The 17,976-nt window shown below is 33.3% G+C and overlaps 1 protein-coding gene across 10 annotated transcripts in view; it reads right to left on the bottom strand.

Annotated features, from left to right (window-relative positions):
- Nucleotides 1-1,469: 1,469 nt before the first annotated feature.
- LOC131152645 (pentatricopeptide repeat-containing protein At3g18970) overlaps nt 1,470-17,976 on the bottom strand; it is a 41,805-nt gene continuing 25,298 nt past the window's right edge. For 7 of the 10 annotated variants that reach the window (XR_009136069.1, XR_009136072.1, XR_009136071.1 and 4 more), the window contains one exon: nt 3,275-3,796. The gene's annotated coding sequence lies outside the window, so the exon portion shown is untranslated. Of the gene's footprint in view, nt 1,633-3,274; nt 3,797-17,976 lie in introns of those variants that run through there. The other 3 variants (XM_058104416.1, XM_058104415.1, XM_058104418.1) reach the window with 3 other exon arrangements.

The raw sequence follows: 17,976 nt of genomic DNA, 5'->3' as shown, positions 1-17,976 counted from the left end.
TGGGTGAAACCCTTGGCAACCAGCCTGGCTTTATACCTCTCAACTGAACCATCTGAATTGCATTTCACTTTATATACCCATTTACAACCAATGGGCTTCTTACCAGGTGGCAAGGAAGTTACAGTCCAAGTATTATTAGCTTCCAAAGCTAAAATCTCAGCATCCATGGCAGCCTGCCACTTGGGATTACCAGTAGCTTGATGATAAAAAAATGGGTTCAAGAATGGAAGAGATGGCACAACAAAAAAAATTATATGAAGGAGACAGATTATTGTAAGACAAATAAGATTGAATGGGATGAAAAGTACCTGAATCATGTATGGAAGATTTTGGAATGGCAGCTGATGTGACTTGATTACAGTGATAAGCCTCAAGATAAGATGGTGGTTTAGTATGCCTGGTAGACCTTCTAAGAATAATAGGCTAGTTAGATGTATCAGAAACACCATGTGTATCAGGAAAATCATGAATATTGTCATCAAAGTCTTGATGAATGTGAACAATGGAATCATTAGAAATAGGTAAAGGAGAAGAAGAGACAGCTAGAGACTCAGAATAAGGAATAAAAGGAAAATTAGGTAAAGGAATAAGATTGTCACATTTAAAAGAGTTATTTGAAGAAAAAGGAAAACTTGACTCATGAAACACAACATCCCTAAATTAAAAAATTGTATGAGAATCAAGATCAAAGAGTTTATAACCCTTGACGTTGAAGGGATATCCTAGAAAAACACACTTTCTGGCTTTAGGAGTGAATTTGTGTTTATGAGGACTGAGATTGGTAGCATAACACAAACAACCGAAAATCCTAAGATGTGAATAAGAAGGAGGTTTGTGAAATAGAAGTTCAAAAGGTGTTTTATGATTTAGAAAAGGGGATGGAAGTCTATTTATTTAATAGATTGCAGTGAGGACACAATCACCCCAAAAGGAGAGAGGAACATTGGATTGAATTTGTAATGCTCTAGCAATAGCAAGTATGTGTTGATGCTTTCTTTCTACAACTGAATTTTGTTGTGGAGTGTAAGCACAACTCAATTGATAAATAATTCCTTTGGAATTGTAGAAATCATTAAAACAAAATTCTAAGGCATTATCAGATCTAATGGATTTAATCTTGGTACCAAATTAAGTAAGAATCATGTTATAGAAAGATACAATAAGTGATTTGACTTTAGATTTATTTTTGAGCAAGAAAACCCTAGTTGCTCTAGAAGCATCATCAACAATAGTGAGAAAATATTTGTGACCATTAGATGTTAAAATAGAAAAAGGACCCCAAACATCCATATGAACAAGATCAAAAGGAAAAGTACATTTATTTTTATTGAAAGGAAAAAGAATTCTCTTCTGTTTTGCCAAAGGACAAACAGTACAAATTTTATTACATCAGTTCTTAAGAAAAGGTAAAACACTGCCCAAAGAATGAATTTTTACATCAGAAGGATGTCCAAGTCTTGAATGCCAAAGTGAAAATACATTTGAAGAAAGAGAAGAAGACCAAGCAACAGAGAAAGTCTTAAGATTCTACTTAGAAAAAGATGCAGTGGCTTGAGAAAGGCTCGAATCTTGTAATAAGTACAAATCATCATGCATTTTGCCCATTCCAATCGTGTTCCAACATGTAAGGTCCTGTAGAAAACAAAATTGTGACAGAAAAACAAAACATATAGGTTGAGATTTGGTTAATGCACTGACTGATAAACAATTAAAATCAAAAGAAGGTACACAAAGAACATTGTGAAGGATTATGTGTGAAAAAAGTTGAATGGTGTCAATGTGTGTAACAATAGCTGCTTCTCCATTAGGCATTTTCACCGTAGTATGTAAGATCTCAGTATAGGAAATTACCATCTGAATGGAACACACTATATGATCACTTCCACTAGTATCAATAACCTATGTATGAAGATCATATGCTTTTCTGTTAATAGCTTTAGCAGAAAAGACAGAATGCTTGTAGTTACCTGCAACAACATTTGATGGACCAACCACAGCATTAGCAACATGGAGTTCTTGATCTTTAGGCAATTGTGGAGTAGAACAATAACCAATTAATGTCAAAAGTTGTTGGTATTGGTCATGAGTGAAAGTTGGAGCTTGAGAAACAGATTTGATGAAGCATAATCAGTAATTCCAGTAGAATTATTTCTTTGAATGAGTTCAATATTAGATGAAACTTGATGAGTAGTGGCATATTTATTGTTCTTGAACTTGAAACCTGGTGGAAAACCATGCAGCTTATAGCATTTGTCCATAGTGTAGCCTAACTTTTCACAGTGAGTGCATAAAGGCCTTTCTTTGCCTTTAACATTGGTTCCGGAATTTTTGGTTGCTAGAGCAGTGGATTCAACTCTAACAACATTATGCACAGACATCTGCATTTCTTCTTGAATGAACAAAGAATGAACCTTATTGACAGAAGGCAAAGGATCCATCAACAAAATTTGAGTTCTTACTTGAGAGAAAACATCATTCATTCCCATGAGAAATTTCATAGTGGACTCCTTGGCTTGAAGACTCTGTAATTTTTTATCGATCCCACACACACATTGACCACAAGTACATTGAGGAAATGGATTCAAATTCTGCAATTGATCCTGCAAAATCTTGAACTGAGTGAAATAATCAGTGAGTGACAGCTCTCCCTGATGAATCTCAGCAATTTGCTTCTGAATATTAAAGATCCTTGACTGAAAGTGTCTCGAAAGTCAGTCCAAATTTCTAAAGTAGTATCTCTATAGATAATGCTACCTTAAAGCTTTGGTGATACAAAATTAATGATCCATGTACCTACCATATTATCAGCACGAACTCATGCTAGAATAGCATTTGGAGAATTCACCAATGGTGAAGATATGGTTAAAGATCCATCAATAAATCCTAACTTGTTTTTGGCAATTAGAGATTTCCTCACTGATCTTGCCCAAGCAGGATAATTTTCTCCCCCATCAACGGTTGAGAAGTGAGAATTGCTCCTAGATTTTTGCCAGGATGCAAAAACAGAGGATCACTAAGATCATATGAATCTTGTAAAGAAGATGAAGCCTCTGTGTTGGAAGTATTAGCTGTTGTTTCCGCCATTGAAGAAGCTCGTAGAACACAATAATGTGAAAAGCTCGAAGAAGTAGATGACAATGGAGAACAAGATGCTCTGATACCATATAAGAAATCAATCTTAATAAAAAGAAACTGATTTCATTAAATTGAAATGTTAACAATACAATATATATATATATACACACATTCAGCTTAACAACCAAAAACAGATTCATGTATGAATCTGGTGAAGAAAGAAAAATTAATTAACTAAAAAAAAATACAAGCAGATTTTCTGTTGCTGCTGCACGAGTTTAACTGATGCTGCTGTTGGCTGACTTTTTTGTTGGGCTGCTACTGCACCAGTTAACTAATGTTGCTGTTGCTGGCTTTTCATAATAAGGAGCAGAGGAACCCGACGTAATCAAAAAATAAAATAAAATCAACCACCCTGTTAGATGTCACAAAAATCGAAAAAACACATTGAAATCATTTAATACAAGTCCACTATGCGAACTAGTAACCACAGCAAAGCAATGCCCTTTGCTGAATTGAAGCATCGAGTTTGAATGTTTTGAAAACGCTTTTGTTCTCTCTTTCCATACGCACCAGAAAATTGCAAGAGGAACAGCAGACAAAGCCTTCCTCTTTTACTTTGTTGCCCGAATCCCTCTCCAGGCCCATAGCTCCCCTCCAACAGATCTAGCGGTAACCCACCTTTGTCAGATAAGAGTTGAAAGCAACGTTCCAAAGATTTCTAGTCCAGGGAAAATGGAGAAGGATATGATCAACTGATTCAGCTCATGCAAAGGGCGATGCTAAGAACTAAATAAAGCTAATTAAAATAGAAGTAGGCAGATTATGGGATATATATTGCTGCCAAAAAGTAAATACTAGAATTAACTAAAAGAATCATAGTGCGCCTCAAATGAGACAGGCATATTATGCAAAGCAGGTGCATGGAAGAAACAATTTGATCCATTTCAATACCCCCATCAATTCAAACTCATAAGTTTATGGAAGAAACCAAAAAAAAAAAAAATCCATGGAATCAATCACTCTAGCAATTTTACATGCTTAAACATGATAAGGAACAATTTGAGCATGTGCACACTCTGGTGCTGATTAAAACAACAAAATATTTTAATTACTAAACTTGGTAAATGAATAAAAGGGAATGAGTATATAGCCCATCCATTCTTCAACCATTATAACTTTATCACTTTAAAAATCTGTAATATTTTATGTTATAATACTCTTTCAAACATTGATAAAAACATAATTGATACAGAATGTTTTTATAACTAATACAGCAAATTGACTGGAATTTGCCCTATGCCAGCAATTAATACAAGAATTCATTCTATTCCAGCAAATTCCATCAAAATGAAACCAGAACAATAAATGTCTTTCTTGATTAGTCCATGCATGCAACTATGCAAGTCATGATTAAGCACCCATTACTTGTAATTAATGAATGATCACATGAGCAAGCCATATTGCATCTGAGTTCTGCTATACGCTTTGGGTCTAATTCAACTTCGGCTGGAATTAATAAACTGAAAATTACCAAACTAAAAGAAAAGTGACTGCCCTGGTTCTGGGATGCATTAGTTGGAACCTTTGAACCATATTACTCAAACCATTCGGCAGTATGATAAACAAATATCTTATGTTTGGAAATATCACGGGGGAGGGAAAGCAGAGGAATGGGAGTAGGAGTGGTTCTGGTTCAAACTTCAAAGTTCAAAGGCTGCAATCATGATTCCAATAAGAAGAACACATAAATATTGTTCTAAATGAATGCAGAGGATACTAATGTTGCATACTTTTTAACATGCATGCCTTAGTTTCCTACGTTCCTATTTTTGCTTCTATTTTTCCTTTATTGTTTTTTTTTTTTCTCTAGGTCATTTTAATAAAGGGCAGCGGACTAGCCTAACATGCTAAGACCATTAGGATCCAAGGCTCCAAGCCCGCAGGTAATAGGGCAGGGTCTCCCCAAAATGCAATCCTTCAACTGTCTTGTCCCATCAAGAGTGTTTTGGGACGAGCACACGAACAATGGCCTCACCAGAATGCTCAGATTCAGCCATAAGCTGAGCAAGGGCTCATGAAAATAGCCCAAATTACATAATCTGTTAACATGCTTGCCAAACAGAATTGTTCAAAGGATAATGATCTTGAAAACAAGTTTATTAATTTGCAGTTAATTGGCAGCATGTAGCCCCAGGTCTTCAACTGCAAGACCATGGATTTTGGAAGAAATGTAATAAAATAACATACTTTGGTTGGCAATGTTCCTGGCACTGGTTCTGATTATCCTATCCAACCCTTCAAAATTACGAATCTTCATGTTCCTTAAAAGGGGATCAGCAACAATAAATTTTTTTGCCTAATATAAAGGAGTTCTTGTAATTGAACTAGTTTCCTCCACCAAACTAGCTAATATAAAAGGATAGCTAAACATTTACCAGTAAATAGAATAAAAAAAAGTAGCAACATGTAGGAACATTAATTAAGAACTAGAGCAATGAATATTTCGATAAACCCATGCATAAACCCATTTCAATAATCCAGCTCACCACCAAATTCCAGAAAGCAACCCATCAAAATAAAAATTTTGGGTTTTTTTTTTTTTCCTTTTCAAACGCGTTATTTCCTTGTATCAATTAATTTGAATTCATTATGTTTTTATTATGCTACCTTTTCTTTCTTTTGCATAACAAAGTAATCCCTACTTTATAATGAACCTAAAAGAAAATATTCCTAAAGGGAGCTAGTGCTTTAGAGCTACCAGGGCATTTTTTGATGAGAACATTTGCGAGCTCTTAAATTAGAAAGAAAAGACGCATTCACCAAGTGCTCTGCTTCAGAACTATAAGAACATTTACAAGCTCTTATAAAAGTTCCCTAGAATTACTCAACATGGGTTTTTCAATGGTGCAGTAGAGTTATGTGTGATAACATCACTTATTTGAAAAAAAATAGCCAGCATGGATTTGTTTGGCAAAGGCAGTGTCCAGGGTGTTTAGGGTCTTAAAAAGAGCATCTTGATTAAGTTCTACAGTATAGGATATAAACAGTTTTTGAGCCAGTTGGCCAAAATTTGAGTGTGAATGTGCAATTAACATAAATAACACATTTTTTTTCTGGATCAAATTCAACTGGCACAGATTGGTTTGATTAACCAATTAATGTCGATTCAATAGAAAAGGTGCAATTAACACAATTAACTGAACATTTTGTTTTCAAACATCCTGAACACTTGCATTACCAAAGCAACCTACAAAAATACAAAATGTATGAGAAAATTTTATTTCCAAGATAAAAGAACAAATCAAACAAGATCAACCTTACCCAGGCAATACAAAAAGGATCATGTGGCATTGCTAGGGCTATGATTTACTACAGAACCATGTAGCTTCGTACCCACTCAGTTTGTTATTTGATCAGCTGTCTTAGTTTTTCATAGAAATGAACAAAATTACATATCTTATTTATCTTTAAGGTCATATGCTTTAGTTGTGCAGTTGGATATGGTGTTCATTCCAGAATTTTCAAAGAACATATAATTTTAAAATAGACTATCAGATTTTTTTAGATAAACAAAGCAACTATAGTAAGGAACTCCTAACCAATGCACTCAAACATTCAAGGCAAGTGTATAACAAAACAACAACAACAACAAAATCGAGCCTTAAGTCCGACTAGGTGGGGTCGGCTATATGAATCATTTTCCGCCAATTTATGCGATCATGGACCATTTCTTTTGACAGATTCAAGGATATTAAATTTTTACTCACTATCTCCTTCCAAGTTATTTTAAGTCTATCCCTACCCCTTCTACTGCGCCCCACAGTAACTAACTCACTCTTCCTCACTGGCACACTATGTGGTCTACGTTGCAAGTGTCTATACCATCTAAGTCGTCCCTCCCTTATCCTATCTTCTATAGGAGCTATACCCAACTTACCACGAATATGTTCATTCCTTAATTTATCTTTCAATGTTATACCACTCATCCATCTAAGCATTCTCATCTTGGCAACTTTTACTTTTTTGGACATTCTGTTTCTTCGTTGCCGAACATTCTGATCCATATAGCATAGCTGGTCTTATAGCCATCTTATAAAACTTCCCTTTTAATTTTAAGGGTATTCTACGATCACAAAGCACGCTTGAAGCACTTCTCCATTTTACCCAACCTACTTTAACTCTATGCATTACATCATCTTCAATTTCTCCTTCAGCTTGCATAATAGATCCAAGGCATCAAAATCTACAAGTGCTATTTATTTCTTCATCATCAAGTTTAATTTTGTCTCCAATATTCCTCCTATCATTACTTACATTTTATATATTCTGTCTTATTTCTACTTATCCTAAGGTCTCTAGATTCCAAAGCTTCTCTCCATAATTCTAACTTAGCTTCTACTCCGTCCCTAATTTCATGAATTAATACAACATCGTCTGCAAAAAACATACACCATGGAACCTCCTTTTGAATACTCTTAGTCAATTGGTCCATCACTAAAGCAAAAAGATAAGGGCTCAAAGCAGATCTTTGATGTACACCTATAGTGATTGGAAATTCTCTAGTTTCTCCATCTATAGTCCTTACACTAGTCATTACTCCATCGTACATATCCTTAATGACATCAGTATACTTACGACATACACCTTTTTTTTCTAAAACCCACCATAGAACTTCCCTAGGTATCCTATCATATGCTTTCTCTAGGTCAATAAATACCATATGCAAGTCCCTCTTCTTTCCTTAAAATTTTCCATTAATCTTCTTAAAAGATATATAGCTTCTATGGTAGATCTCCTAGGCATAAAACCAAATTGATTTTCTGAGACCTTCGCTTCTAACCTTAATCTTTGTTCAACTACCATTTCTCATAATTTCATCGTATGACTCATAAGTTTAATACCACGATAGTTATTATAATTTTGAATATCTCCTTTATTTTTGTATATAAGTATTAAAGTGTTTTTCCTCCATTCATCTGACATTTTCTTAGTTTTTATAATTGTATTAAATAAATTAGTTAACCATATATTTCCGTTATCACCTAAGCATTTCCAAACTTCAATTGGGATGTTATCCGGTCCTATAGCATTCCCATTTTTCATCTTTTTTAGTGCAAACTTAACTTCTTTAACTCTAATTTTGCGAATAAATCTCATATTTTTAGTCTTTTCCTTATTTGACAATTCTAAGTTTAAGCCTTCAATTTGGTTTTCATTAAACAACTTACTAAAGTAACTTCGCCATCTTTCTTTAATGTATTCGCCCTTAACCACGACAATATCATCCTCATTTTTTATACATTTTACATTTCCTAAGTCCTTGGTGCGATGGTAAGTGCCTCCGCCTCGGTACAGGTGGTCTCGGGTTCGAGACTTGGGAGCGGTCTTTCCAAAAATAGGGGTAAGGCTTGCCGACATCCACCTCTCCCAGACCCCACTCAAAGTGGGACCCTTGTGCACTGGGTATAGCCTTTTTTTATTTCCTAAGTCCTTACTCTTCCTTTCTCTAACTTTAGCAAGTTTAAATATATATTTTTTCCCTTTTTTTGTATCAAATCTATCATACAAACTATTAAATGATCTGTATTTAGCTTCACTGACGAACTTTTTGGCATTTTTTCTCGCCTCCTTATACTTTTCAAAGTTAACCTTGTTTCTACATTTTTGCCACGTTTTATACCAATTTTCTTTTTGTCTTTACGGCTTTTTGTACATCTTTATCCCACCACCAACTTTCATAGCTATTCAAGAATCTTCCCCTGCTATCTTTTTAATAGAGCTAGCTAATCTACTCCAAAGAGTATTTGTATCTATCCCATCCTCTATAGTCCAATCCTCATCTTTAATCATTTTATCTTTAAATTTTATTATATTTCCTCCTTTTAGGTTCCACCACCTAGTTCTCTTACACTGATTTATTTTATCATTTTTCTTACATTTTTTAATACATATATCTAACACTAAGACTCTATGTTGTGGGGTTAGGCTTTCACCTAGAATAACTTTACAATCCTTGCATGATAAACGATCTACCCTCCTAGTTAAAAAAAAAATCTATTTGACTTCTATTTCATCCATTTTTAAAGGTATTAAGCATTCTTATCTCTTTTTAAAGCAAGTATTCATTATACTAAAATCATATGATAGGGTGCCTAAGGAAGTTCTATGGTGGGTTTTAGGGGGAAAAAAAAGGTGTATATCGTAGGTATACTGATGTCATTAAGAATATATACAATAGAGTAATGGCAAGCATTAGGACTACAGATAGAGAGGCTAGGGAATTTCCAATCACAATAGGTATACATCAAGGATTTGCTTTGAGTTATTATCTTTTTTGCTCTAGTTATGGATTAACTTACTAGGAGTATCCAAAATAAGTACTATGGTGTATGCTGTTTGCAAATGATATTGTCTTGATCGATGAAATTAAAGGTGGAGTAGAATCTAAGTTATAATTATGGAGAGAAGCTTTAGAATCTAAAAGTTTTAGGATAAGTAAAAACAAGACAAAATATAAGAAATATAATTTTAGCTGAGTAGGAGGGATATTGGAGAAAAGGTTAAACTTGATGATCAAGAAATCAATAGCACTAGTAGATTTTGATATTTTGGATCTATCATGCAAGCTGAACGAGAAATTGAAGAAGTATTGAGTTAAAGGAGGTTAACTAAAATGGAGAAAAAATGTTGTGTGATTGTAGAATACCCTTAAAATTAAAAGGAAATTTCTATAGGCAGTTGTAAGACCAGCTATAGTGTAGGGATCAAAATGTTGGGGAACTAAGAAACAACATATCAAAAATTAAAAATTGCCGAGATGAGAATACTAAAGAGGATGAATGGTATAACATTAAAAGATAAATTAAGGAATAAATAAAATCATGATAAGGTAGGGGCATAGCTCCTATAGAAAATAAGATAAGGGATGAACCTGCTCAGATGGTTTGAGCAACTATAATGTAAGCCAAATAGTACGGTAGTAAGGAGAAGTGAGCTAGCTACTGAGAGGGGCAGTAGAAGGGACATCGATAGACCTAAAATAACTGGGAATGAGTTAAGAGAGAAGAAATTTAAGTCTTGAATTCGTCAGAAGTATTGACCATAATTGTGTGAATTTGTGGAAAAGGATTCACGTAGTCAACCCCACCTAGTGGAACTTAAGGCTTGATTTTTTGTTGTAGTTGTTTGTTCATGTGTGTAACTAAGTTACATTGCTTACAGGCCTCCAAATACCAATCTCTACCCACTTTGATTAGAAGTTGTCATTCTCTTTCCTAGGGTGGTACACCTATAGTCACTCTCACCTTCCCCTCCTTTCTTTTTATTAAAATTTTTTTCCAAAAAAATTATTTCCAAAGTCAAAACCCAAATAAAACTAATGACTAAATTCATAGACTATTATAGATATAATCTTGTAGGTGGTACAACCACTCTTACCTTCCAGTCCTTTCTTTTTAATGAAAAAAAAAATATTCTCTCTTAAAAAATTAATTCCAAAGTCAAACCCAAATAAAACTAGTCACTCAATTCATGGATAATTTATATATATATATATATATATATATATATATATATAATATTTTATTTCTTAACAAACCAATTCAAGAGTCAAAACCCTAAACTAATTGCTCATTCTAATTTCTCTCTCCCCTCTCTCACCATCCCTCCATCCTCACCTCTCTCTAAATGCCCCCTCCTCCACAAGACAATGTCGCCATCTGTCTATCATCTCCATCACTCTCATCATTTTCCCCCTTCAACAGCAGCAGTAGCATCAGTGGCACCATATTCGTCCTTCAACAGTAGCAGTGGCGGCAGCTTAGCGCCAATGAACAGCAATTGTGGCATAGTCGGAATTAGGCAACTCTGTCATTATTCGCATTTGGTATGATCTAAATTCTTTCCATGGACATTAAATCTGAATTCTTTTTTTTTTTTTTAGCTTGGATATTGCAAACTTTGGGCCCATAAAATCTCTACCTGCATTTACGTGTACTATTTTTTTTTCCATGTTTTTTAGCGCTGAAGACCACCAGCGGCAGCTTAGTCAGAACTAGGCAATGCCACCACTCTTCACATTTGGTTTTCTTTCCATGGAAATAAAATCTGAATTCTTTCATTTTGTTTTAGCTTAGATGCTGGAACTTTATGCTCATAAAATCTCTACCTGCATTTGCGTGTACCTTTTTTTTTCATCTTTTCGCTTTTTACAATTTGTAAGAGCATGTGTCTTTGGCTTAGATGCTCATCTCGATTCTCCAACACATTGTCATGTTTTGAGTTTATTTTGAACATTTAATATTGCTGTAATTTAGTTTATTATGAACTGTACTAATTGTCATGTTCTTTTAAAAAATATACGAACTGCTTTGGTGGTTTAACTAAAATCAATTTTGTTTTGGAGCTTTAAGCTCTATAACTTATATACGAACTGCACTTTATGTATATTTTTAGTATCTATGTTTTAATTGAGTGACTAGGGCATTCATGATACAATTCAAAGAGAATCTCTATTAGTCTAGCTGCACTCAAGTATTATTACCACTGTTTCAGTTTTTCTTTTATTCATTTTTCTTTATTAACATGCAAATGAGCATTTATGTCCTAATCTAGATAATAATTACAACTTAACCTAGAAATTTCAATACAATAAATTGTCAAGTTAGTTTCTAACAATTCATTATTAACCTTTTGTCGATTATATGTATGATGAACTACTATTACGGTTGTTGTTTATGTGGCCTACAATAATAAGACCTTCAATTTATGAGTATTTAAAAAATTAACTATTCAAAATTGAGGCATGTAACATGCATTTCTTCTTCTCCTTTGCATGAATCTTTATTTAATAGAACCCAAATCTAATTTTGGAATTTTTTATTTACTTTAAATTTAAGAATTATGATATTGGCTTTATTATTGTTACTATCATTATTTTGGCAACATAAAAAATCTGATTTGTATTTTCCAAAAATTTTCAATTTATTTTCAATGCATTGTTACAAATTATGATTTAAATAAAAATTCAAATTCAAATATAGAAAATCTTAATCTAATTTGGGGAAGTTCTTAATTTATTTTCAAATTGACAATTATAATTTTTAATTTTATTATTATTTATATTTGCAACATTTATCAAAAATATATATAAAGTCACTTTTGCCGATTTAACACTGACATATTTATTAAATAGAAAACCTGAATCTTTTTTTGGAATTATTTATTTACTTTCAAACCTAAAAGCCATGATTTTTACTTTATTATTATAGATTTTTTATTATTTACTATTTGCACGACATAGAAAATTTTTAAAATAAATAATTTCAAAGTAAATTAAAAAAATTCAGAATTAGTTTCGGATTTTCTATTACATAAATATTCCAGTATTATGTGGGAAATTTGAATTTTTTGAAGTAAATAATAGAATTCCAAAATTAGATTTGAATTTTCAATTTAAATAAAAAAAAATCCAATGTTATATTGAAATTTTGAGTTTAAATATTGAATTTGAAATTTTATTTTTAAAACTTTCTACGTTTCCAAAATAACAAATAATAAAGTTTCATAATAATAAAGTAAAGATCATGGTCCTTAGTGTTGCCTCGGGAAAATTGACTTAAAAAAAGTAGATTCAAGTTTTCTATTTAATAAATTTGTTAGTGTTGCATTGGGAAAGTTGAATTCATATTTTTTTTTTCTATAAATGTTGCAAAAATAAACAATAATAATAATACAATCGTAGTTATCAATTTTAAAATAAATTAATAATTTTCTCAAATCAGATTCAGATTTTCTATATCTGAATTTGAATTTTTATTTTAAATCCTAATCTGATAACAATGCATTGAACATATTGAAAATTTCCCAAAAATTCAAATAAGAGTTTATATGTTGCCAAAATAATGATAATAATAATAAAGTAAACATCATCACTCTTAAATTTTAAAGTAAACAAAAAAATTTCAAAATTAGATTCAAATTTTCTATTAAATAAATATTCATCAAGAGGAAGAAGAAATGCATGTCACATGCCTCAATTTTGAATAGTTAATTAAGCTCAAAATTAGATTTTTTAAATACTCATAAATTGAAGGACTTATGAGTGTAGACCACATAAAACAAAAACAACAACCATAATAATCCATCATACTATAATTGACAAAAAGCTAATAATGAATTTCTAAGAAACAAACTTGACAATTTGTTTTATTGAACTTATCTAGGTTAAAGTTGCAACTACTATCTATATTAGGATACCAATGCCCATTCACATGCTAATCAAGGGCTCAAAATAAAAATTTTAAAAAAAAACAAAAAAACAAACTGAAACAATGATAATAATGCAAGAGTGCTACTTGACTAACAGAGATTCTCCTTGAATTGTATCATTATTCATGAACACCCTAATCACTATATAAATATAGATATTAATAATAAAGGACTCCTCTCAGCGCACTTTTACTATTCGGTGATATCGTGCACATCTTGAAGATCTTCGACAAATTAAGTGCAGATTTTTTATCTCTGTTCAACAATCTTGTCGTTTTTTTTTTTTATCCCTAATAACAATGTTTAAGATGAATTTGAAGTCTTCATTGCACGATAAGGGTGATTCTTCTAGTTTTTTGAAGATTCCCACTGGCATAGATATGGAGAAATTGATAGAGATATCAGAAAGGGGAAAGAAAATGACAATTCTAAAGCTTCTACATCTTGTAATTGGAAGAATCTCTTCAAAAATTCAGGTATTCGAAATTCAGAGTTGGAGTATTTCGAACCTGTTGCTTCAGGAAACAGGAACTACTTCTTTATTTGGCATTCAGAACTTGGAGTTACTTGAGTAAAATTGATCTCTATACAGATTTTTGCAAATGTCAAGTTTCTCATTAGCTTTGTAACAGAATCAAGATATAAAGGCCTCACTATGGCATGGGCAATGCAACTAAAGCCTTGTGTAGTCCAATAAATTAAGGGAATTTTACAGAATTTTACCCAAACTGGTATCTTCTCTACATTTAATTCCTCCATTCCAGTAGTTTGCTGCCATTCAAAGAAGAATATAGGATGGTTCCCTATGAATCAGGAACCATTTTCTAGAACCCAAGTCATATCAACCTCCTCAGAAACTTGAAAATATAAGCACCATTATCGAGAGAGAAGATTTCTACGCCTTCAATATTTTTCCACGTAGTCTCAATTATAGTATGTATATATGAGTAAGGAGACTTACCAAGGAATTTACCAATGATAGAGCCCTTCCATTTATCAGAACCAAGTTTGAAAATCTCTATTGGTGGATCGATTGATTTACAATTGATGTAGAATACTATTGGAAGCCTTCAAAGTATGTATGCTAAATGTTTGAAAATAGGACATATGGAGAATAACTGTAATGCAGTGAAAACAAGGGTTGTTAAAGAAGATAGTCAAAAAGCAGAAGAAATCGAACTAAAGAGAAACAGATTGGATCATCAGTGGAGATACCAGAGAATAGTATGGCAGAACATGTTCAAGTACAAGAACAAAGTGATAGTTCATCGACGTCAAAGGGGGCGAAAATTATAGCTTTGTCAGATAAAGCTGATTCTATCCCTTCAGGTTCTTACTTCAGAGATGGTAAAGTTTTAAATGAGGTATCCCAAGGAAGGAAGCAAACTGAGGTTGTTGTTTCTGATCAAGGGATTAAGTTTTAGTACTTCAGACCATGCTGTACAAGTTAAGACAAGAGAATATTTTGGAAGTGGAAAATAAAGGGTGGAAAAAGGGTAGGCCTCCAAAGAAGAAGGCCCAGCCTGAGGAAACAAGCATGTTGATTATTAAATGATGAGTTCCATTAAGTCTTGAAAATTAGGGGTTTAAACAACCCATTAAAATCAAGGAAGTCAAAAAAGTATCTGTCAGAAAAAATGTTCAGAAGTTGGGCTTGTTAGAGCCTAAAAGAAAATCTGGTAAGTATGCTAATATCACTAATCCTTTAAATAAGAACTGGATTTTTCTTCATAACTATGCAGGATGTGGAATCATGGCTAGGATATGGATTGGATTAAATCCAAATTCCATCATGTTGAGGGATGTTAAAAACATGCTCAAGCAATATTGGTCTTTGCTCAGTTGATGAACTTGCAAATTTGGATAACCTTTGTTTTTGGTTCAAACTCTAGTCAAGAAAAAAGTCAGTCGTGGAGTTATCTCAAAGAAATTCATTCTCTAATTCAGGGTAATGGATTGTGATGGTGGATTTCAATATCATAAAAGATGATGATAAAAGTAATTCTGAAGCTCCTATTAATTCTATCTCAGCTATGAAGGATTTCAGGGTATTCTTCAATTCACTGGGTTGGAGGACTATGCTGCTACAGGCCCTTGGTTCACTAAGTCTAATAAAAGGAATTAAGGTTATATCGCAAGGAAGCTTGATAGAATTCTATTTTCTCCTACGGCTATGGAAATTTGTTCTTCCTCTCAGGCTGAACTTCTTTCTCGTGGAGTTTCAGAGCATTCTCCAATGATTGTCAAGTTGGGTTCTTCAAATAATAGGTCAGTGGGTATTCCTTTTAGATTCTTAAAAGAAAATTGGCCAAAACTAGGGGCTAAGAACAACCATTTTTTTTCTGCTGCTATTAAAGAGAGGAGGGCTAAATCTCAGATTAAGTTTCTGATTTCCATAAATGGAGTCATTCGTATACAACTTTATTTGGAACCCCATCCAAAGCCTTATAACATATCTTGGATTGATAACACTACCTTACAAGTTTATGAAAGATGTTTGGTTCCCATCCAAATGGGTGAATATTTGGCTAATCTTTGGTGCGGTATCCTACCTATGAAGATTGGCCACGTACTCCTTGGTTCTCCTTGGTTGGATGATTCAGGTGTGACTAAAGGACTTGAGAACACACGTCTTTCAATATAATGGGAAGAAAATCAATTTGAAGTCCGCTCTACCAATGAACGAAGACAAAGAATCAGTCATAATTACTCAGCTTGAAGACAATAAAAGAAGGAAATAAATTTGTTTGAAGACACACAAAGTCCTTCAGACATTCTAATTGTTGAGTTGGTGATTCCCAATGTGCTTATTGATGCCAACTTTCAATTCAAGTCTATGATGCTGCCAAAAGATCACTGTTTCTTGTATCACTCAAGAGCTGGCTTTCAAAGAATCCGAGTTTGCTTCTCCCTTTTGATTCTCCAACATTTCAAAAGTATTAGTATAGGATTATGTGTATTTGGGGGTTCTTTGTAATATTTGTGTAAAGTAGGGGTATATTTGTAATGTAAAAGTTTTAGGGGTTCATGTGTGGTTTCATGTAAAGGGGCTTTCTTATAAATAGTGTGTGAAAGCCATGTTGTAGGCAGTTATTGATGAGTGTGAATTGGAATTGAATGTGAATTTTCCCCTGGTATCTCCTCTCTCCTCCCTTCCCCTTCCTTCCTCTCCTCTAATTTCCCCATGGCTGCAGAACCTTGATGCTGCCCCTGCGTCAATAAGTAAGCAAGATTGTGAAATGCTTTCAGATAAAATCTCTAGCAAAATAAACAGATGGTCTTCTTAAACTGTTGTCTTACACTGGCAAACTACAGTTGGTAAAGTCAATTTTACAGAGCATGTTATTTACTTATTGGTCTTCTGCTGTTATTTCGCCTCCCTGTTATAAAATATTTGAAAAGAAAATTCAAATCCTTTCTTTGGAAGGAAATGACAGGAATACTGGCTCTTGTAAGGTCAAATGGAAGGACATATGCTTTCTTTACGATGAAGATAAATTAGATTTGAAATCTTTGGTCGATTGGAACAGTCACTTTGTTTAAAGTTTAAACTGCTAACGCGATTCTGTTTCTCTAAACAATTCTTGTGGGTGTCTTGGATTCATTTTTATAAAATTAGAAACAAAAATTTATGGGCAATTGTTGAATCTCCAAATGATACCTGGCTATGGAAGAGGATCTTAAGAGAGGAGTTCAGCTTATCCACTCATAAATTACCAGGTTGATTCTGGTAAAACAATATGCCTGCTGTTTGGTAACTGCCATGTGAATAGTCCTATATTTGATTATTATGGACCTCAGATTCAACATGATCTGCATGTCTCAAAATTTGATACGAAAATTTGATACACTGGAAACGTTTATTCATAATGGCATTTGGAAATGGCCAAGGAGAATTACAAGGAATGTTCAAAATTTGATTAACAAGATTAACTTTTTTCCTAACTCTGATGTTGAGGATACTGTCGAATGGAGTTTAACTGGAAAAGCAAATTTTTACTTTAGTCTCAGCATATAAAAAGATTAAAAGAAATTCGAAAGTGCTATGGGCTTCTTTGACTGGGCAAAAACAAATATTCCAAGATGTAGTTTCATAAGTTGTCTATTATTTTTTTTTTATTGATAGACCTACAACATTAGCAAGATTTGCTGCTTGGAGAAGAACTGAGAGTAGCATACGTCAGCTATGCAAGACTGATAATGAAACAAAAGACCACTAGTTTTTTACTTGACCTTGGAGAAATCAGATTTATCCAAGCATAACCAGTGAATGGAGGATGGTCGGGGCTGTTAGTGACTGGAATGCGAATCAAACATGGCTTTGTTCTATCAGAGATGTTAAAGAAAGGAGACTAGCTGCTCTTGTGTGGACGTCAGCAGTCTATTATACTTGGAGAACGAGAAATGCTTTGATCTACAAGAACACAGTTCCTAATATCAGTTACATAAAACAGCAGATAATTGAAAATGTAAAATATGTTTTTCACTAGATTCTGGTTTCATGTTGATGTAATGTAATCTTTGTATGAGGCTATTAGCCTCTTTCCCTCTTTGGTAATAAGTAGCTTATCTTTTGTCAATACACACACACACACACACATATATATACATACGCTCACACACACACAT

This window comes from Malania oleifera, chromosome 4 (genome assembly GCF_029873635.1).
Source record: "Malania oleifera isolate guangnan ecotype guangnan chromosome 4, ASM2987363v1, whole genome shotgun sequence".
NCBI lineage: Eukaryota > Viridiplantae > Streptophyta > Magnoliopsida > Santalales > Ximeniaceae > Malania > Malania oleifera.
Note: the sequence above shows the minus strand (reverse complement) of the source record. Positions and strands in the feature narration are given on the sequence as shown.